This window comes from Cicer arietinum, unplaced genomic scaffold (assembly GCF_000331145.2).
Source record: "Cicer arietinum cultivar CDC Frontier isolate Library 1 unplaced genomic scaffold, Cicar.CDCFrontier_v2.0 Ca_scaffold_5784_v2.0, whole genome shotgun sequence".
NCBI lineage: Eukaryota > Viridiplantae > Streptophyta > Magnoliopsida > Fabales > Fabaceae > Cicer > Cicer arietinum.
Window position 1 is genome coordinate 1158424 of NW_027339431.1, and position 6194 is coordinate 1164617.

Consider the following 6194-nt stretch of genomic DNA (forward strand, 5'->3'; position numbering starts at 1 on the left):
AACACACCTATTTGATGCACAAGATTAATTGAAAACCCAAATTGGACAAGAATAAACCTAAGAATAACAAAAATGACCTAAATGTTCATCGAATAACACAAACAAACCTATAGGATTCACAAAATTGGTTAAAAACCTTAATTGGAAAAGAATAAGCATAGGGAGGATGAAAATGACCTAAATGTTCATCCAATGACACAAATAAACCTATAGGATGCACAAAATTGGTTAAAAACCCTAATGGGACAAGAATAAGCCTAGGGATGACGAAAATTACCTAAATGTTAATCCGATGACACAAATGAACTTATTGGAAGCACAAGATTGGTAAAAAAACCTAATTGGACAAGAATAAGCCTAGGGAGGATGAAAGTGACCTAAATGTACATCCATTGACACAAACAGGCCTATTGGATGCACAAGATTGATTAAAAACCTTAATTGGACAATAATAAGCATAGGGACGACGAAAATGACCTAAATGTTCATCCAATGACACAAACACACCTATTTGATGCACAAGATTGGTTAAAAATCCTAATTGGACAAGAATAAGCCAAGGGAGGACGAAAATGACGTAAATGTTCATCCAATGACACAAACAAACCTATTGGAAGCACAAGATTGGTTAAAAATCCTAATTGGACAAGAATAAGCCAAGGGAGGACGAAAATGACGTAAATGTTCATCCAATGACACAAACAAACCTATTGGAAGCACAAGATTGGTTAAAAATCCTAATTGGACAAGAATAAGCCAAGGGAGGACGAAAATGACGTAAATGTTCATCCAATGACACAAACAAACCTATTGGAAGCACAAGATTGGTTAAAAATCCTAATTGGACAAGAATAAGCCAAGGGAGGACGAAAATGACGTAAATGTTCATCCAATGACACAAACAAACCTATTGGAAGCACAAGATTGGTTAAAAATCCTAATTGGACAAGAATAAGCCAAGGGAGGACGAAAATGACGTAAATGTTCATCCAATGACACAAAACACCTACTGGATGCACAAGATTGATTAAAAACCCTAATTGGACAAGAATAAGCCTCGGGAGGATGAAAATAACCTAAATGATCCTCGAATAACACAAACACACCTATTTGATGCACAAGATTAATTAAAAACCCAAATTGGACAAGAATAAACCTAGGGATAACGAAAATGACCTAAATGTTCATCCAATGACACAAACACACCTATTGGATGCACAAGATTGATTAAAAACCCTAATTGGACAAGTTCATCCAATGACACAAACACACCTATTGGATGCACAAGATTGGTTAAACACCCTAATTGGACAAGAATAAGCCTCGGGAGGATGAAAATGACCTAAATGTTCCTCCAATGACACAAACACACCTATTGGATGCACAAGATTGGTTAAACACCCTAATTGGACAAGAATAAGCCTCGGGAGGATGAAAATGACCTAAATGTTCCTCCAATGACACAAACACACCTATTGGATGCACAAGATTGGTTAAACACCCTAATTGGACAAGAATAAGCCTCGGGAGGATGAAAATGACCTAAATGTTCCTCCAATGACACAAACACACCTATTGGATGCACAAGATTGGTTAAACACCCTAATTGGACAAGAATAAGCCTCGGGAGGATGAAAATGACCTAAATGTTCCTCCAATGACACAAACACACCTATTGGATGCACAAGATTGGTTAAACACCCTAATTGGACAAGAATAAGCCTCGGGAGGATGAAAATGACCTAAATGTTCCTCCAATGACACAAACACACCTATTGGATGCACAAGATTGATTAAAAACCCTAATTGGACAAGTTCATCCAATGACACAAACAAACCTATTGGATGCACAAAATTTGTTAAAAACCCTAATTGGACAACAATAAGCCTAGGGATGACGAAAATGACCTAAATGTTAACCGATGACACAAATTAACTTATTGGAAGCACAAGATTGGTTAAACACCCTAATTGGACAAGAATAAGCCTATGGAGGAAGAAAATGACCTAAATGTTCATCCAATGACACAAACACACCTATTGGATGCACAAAATTTGTTAAAAACCCTAATTGGACAACAATAAGCCTAGGGAGGACGAAAATGACCTAAATGTTCATCCAATGACACAAACACAATTATTTGATTCACAAGATTAATTAAAAACCCAAATTGGACAAGATTAAACCTAAGGATAACGAAAATGACCTAAATGTTCAACAAATAACACAAACAAACCTATAGGATTCACAAAATTGGTTAAAAACCTTAATTGGAAAAGAATAAGCCTAGGGAGGACGAAAATGACCTAAATGTTCATCCAATGACACAAACACACCTATTGGACAAGATTGATTAAAAACCGTAAATGGACAAGAATAAGCCTATCATTCAATGACACAAACACACCTATTGGACAAGATTGATTAAAAACCGTAAATGGACAAGAATAAGCCTATCATTCAATGACACAAACACACCTATTGGACAAGATTGATTAAAAACCGTAAATGGACAAGAATAAGCCTATCATTCAATGACACAAACACACCTATTGGATGCACAAAATTGGTTAAAAACCTTAATTGGAAAAGAATAAGCCTAGGGAGGACGGAAATGACCTAAATGTCCATCCAATGACACAAATAAACCTATTGGATGCACAAATTTGGTTAAAAACCCTAATTGGACAAGAATAAGCCTAGGGAGGAAGAAAATGACCTAAATGTTCATCCAATGACACAAACACACCTATTGGATGCACAAAATTGATTAAAAACCGTAATTGGACAAGAATAAGCCTCGGGAGGACGAAAGTGACCTATATGTTCTTCCAATGACACAAACACACCTATTTGAGGCACAATATTAATTAAAAACCCAAATTGGACAAGAATAAACCTAGGGATAACGAAAATGACCTAAATGTTCATCCAATGACACAAACACACTTATTGGATACACAAGATTGATTAAAAACCCTAATTGGACAAGAATAAACCTAGGGATAACGAAAATGACCTAAATGTTCATCCAATGACACAAACAAACCAATAGGATGCAAAAAATTGGTTAAAAACCTTAATTGGAAAAGAATAAACCTAGGGATGACGAAAATGACCTAAATGTTCATCTAATGACACAAACAAATCTATAGGATGCACAAAATTGGTTAAAAACCTTAATTGGAAAAGAAGAAGCCTATGGATGACGAAAATGACCTAAATGTTCATCCAATGACACAAACACACTTATTGGATACACAAGATTGATTAAAAACCCTAATTGGACAAGAATAAACCTAGGGATAACGAAAATGACCTAAATGTTCATCCAATGACACAAAGAAACCTATAGGATGCACAAAATTGGTTAAAAACCTTAATTGGAAAATAATAAGCCTAGGGAGGAAGAAAATGACTTAAATGTTCATCCAATGACACAAAGAAACCTATAGGATGCACAAAATTGGTTAAAAACCTTAATTGGAAAATAATAAGCCTAGGGAGGAAGAAAATGACTTAAATGTTCATCCAATGACACAAAGAAACCTATAGGATGCACAAAATTGGTTAAAAACCTTAATTGGAAAATAATAAGCCTAGGGAGGAAGAAAATGACTTAAATGTTCATCCAATGACACAAAGAAACCTATAGGATGCACAAAATTGGTTAAAAACCTTAATTGGAAAATAATAAGCCTAGGGAGGAAGAAAATGACTTAAATGTTCATCCAATGACACAAAGAAACCTATAGGATGCACAAAATTGGTTAAAAACCTTAATTGGAAAATAATAAGCCTAGGGAGGAAGAAAATGACTTAAATGTTCATCTAATGACACAAACAAACCTATTGGATGCACAAAATTGGTTTAAAATCCTAATTGGACAAGAATAAGCCTAGGGATGACGAAAATGACCTAAATGTTATACCGATGACACAAATGAACTTATTGGAGGCACAAGATTGGTAAAAGACCCTAATTGGACAAGCATAAGCCTAGGGAGGACGAAAATGATCTAAATGTTTATCCAATGACACAAACACACTTATTGGATGCACAAGATTGATAAAAAAAAACCTAATTGGACAATAATAAGCCTAGGGGTGACGAAAATGACCTAAATTTTCATAAACACATCTATTGGATGAACAAGATTGATTAAAAACCGTAATTGGAAAAGAATAAGCCTAGGGAGGACAAAAATAACCTAAATGTTCATCCAATGACACCAACACACCTATTTGATGCACAAGATTGGTTAAAAACCCTAATTGGACAAGAATAAGCCGTGGGAGGACGAAAATGACCTAAATTGTCATCCTATGAAAAAAAGACAACTATTGGATACAAAAGATTCGTTAAAAACCATAATTGGAAAAGAATAAGCCTATGGAGGAAGAAAATTACCTAAATGTTCATCCAATGACACAAACACACCTATTTAATGCACAAGATTAATTAAAAACCTAAATTGGACAAGAATAAACCTAGGGATAACGGAAATGACCTAAATGTTCATCCAATGACACAAACACACCTATTTAATGCACAAGATTAATTAAAAACCTAAATTGGACAAGAATAAACCTAGGGATAACGGAAATGACCTAAATGTTCATCCAATGACACAAACACACCTATTTAATGCACAAGATTAATTAAAAACCTAAATTGGACAAGAATAAACCTAGGGATAACGGAAATGACCTAAATGTTCATCCAATGACAAACAAACCTATAGGATGCACAAAATTGGTTAAAAACCATAATTGGACAAGAATAAGCCTCGGGAGGATGAAAATGACCTAAATGTTCCTCCAATGACACAAACACACCTATTTGATGCACAAGATTGGTTAAAAACCCTAATTGGACAAGAACAAGCCTAGGAATGACGGAAATGACCTAAATGTTAATCCGATGACACAAATGAACTTATTGGAAGCACAAGATTGGTTAAAAACCCTAATTGGACAAGAACAAGCCTAGGAATGACGGAAATGACCTAAATGTTAATCCGATGACACAAATGAACTTATTGGAAGCACAAGATTGGTTAAAAACCCTAATTGGACAAGAACAAGCCTAGGAATGACGGAAATGACCTAAATGTTAATCCGATGACACAAATGAACTTATTGGAAGCACAAGATTGGTTAAAAACCCTAATTGGACAAGAACAAGCCTAGGAATGACGGAAATGACCTAAATGTTAATCCGATGACACAAATGAACTTATTGGAAGCACAAGATTGGTTAAAAACCCTAATTGGACAAGAACAAGCCTAGGAATGACGGAAATGACCTAAATGTTAATCCGATGACACAAATGAACTTATTGGAAGCACAAGATTGGTTAAAAACCCTAATTGGACAAGAACAAGCCTAGGAATGACGGAAATGACCTAAATGTTAATCCGATGACACAAATGAACTTATTGGAAGCACAAGATTGGTTAAAAACCCTAATTGGACAAGAACAAGCCTAGGAATGACGGAAATGACCTAAATGTTAATCCGATGACACAAATGAACTTATTGGAAGCACAAGATTGGTTAAAAACCCTAATTGGACAAGAACAAGCCTAGGAATGACGGAAATGACCTAAATGTTAATCCGATGACACAAATGAACTTATTGGAAGCACAAGATTGGTTAAAAACCCTAATTGGACAAGAACAAGCCTAGGAATGACGGAAATGACCTAAATGTTAATCCGATGACACAAATGAACTTATTGGAAGCACAAGATTGGTTAAAAACCCTAATTGGACAAGAATAAGTCTATGGAGGAAGAAAATGACCTAAATGTTCTTCCAATGACACAAACACACCTATTGGATGCACAAGATTGATTAAAAACCCTAATTGGACAAGAATAAGCCTCGAGAGGATGAAAATGACCTAAATGTTCTTCCAATGACACAAACACATCTATTTGATGCACAAGATTAATTAAAAACCCAAATTGGACAAGAATAAACCTAGGGATAACGAAAATGACCTAAATTTTCATCCAATGACATAAACAAACGTATTGGATGCACAAAATTGGGTAAAAACCTTAATTGGAAAAGAATAAGCCTAGGGAGGACGAAAATGACCTAAATTTTCATCCAATGACATAAACAAACGTATTGGATGCACAAAATTGGTTAAAAACCCTAATTGCACAACAATAAGCCTAG